This window comes from Mesitornis unicolor, unplaced genomic scaffold (genome assembly GCF_000695765.1).
Source record: "Mesitornis unicolor isolate BGI_N332 unplaced genomic scaffold, ASM69576v1 scaffold28829, whole genome shotgun sequence".
Lineage (NCBI taxonomy): Eukaryota > Metazoa > Chordata > Aves > Mesitornithiformes > Mesitornithidae > Mesitornis > Mesitornis unicolor.
Genome location: NW_010208381.1, coordinates 18,284 through 18,907, shown reverse-complemented (window position 1 = coordinate 18,907; position 624 = coordinate 18,284).

The window sequence follows — 624 nt, the reverse complement described above, 5'->3', positions numbered from 1 at the left end:
TAATCCAGAACCAAGGAGTCCTTGCTGTTCTGACCACTACAGCTCATGGACAATGTTTTCCCTGTTCTGTTCTCCATGCCATTACAGTCTCTTTTTGGTGATATTTCTCTATTTGCAGTGCTGTTGAAGCTTTCTCAGGGCAAGGAGGAGTTCATCCTGTGTTCATCCTGGTTCTGCTGTCTAGTGCAGAGACGGGGTCACAGTTGAAACACAAGACATTGAATTCAGTCTTGATTTTAAATGAAAAAACCTAAAAAACCAATCAACCAAACAACCAAGAACCCCAACCCTGCATGTTTTACAGTGGTGCCTGAATTCTTACTCTGCAGCAGTTAAAATTGTTCCACTAACAGACAGCGTAATCTGTGGATGGGGGTTTTGGGCAGCATTGTGTACTGAACTTGTGTTCCTATCTGTTCACTGCCTGTGAAACTTACATAAAGTCTGGGGGAAAAGTTCACTTAAGGCTTAAATTTCACAGCACTCCTGTGGCATAGATGGAACTGATAGCTTGGCCTATTTTCCAATAAAGTCATCTGTTTGGCTGTATGATTAGCTTATCATTTGTACAATACAAATACCTTGCTAAATGTTTGAGGGCAGAGAAATTGTCTCTTTTTTGCG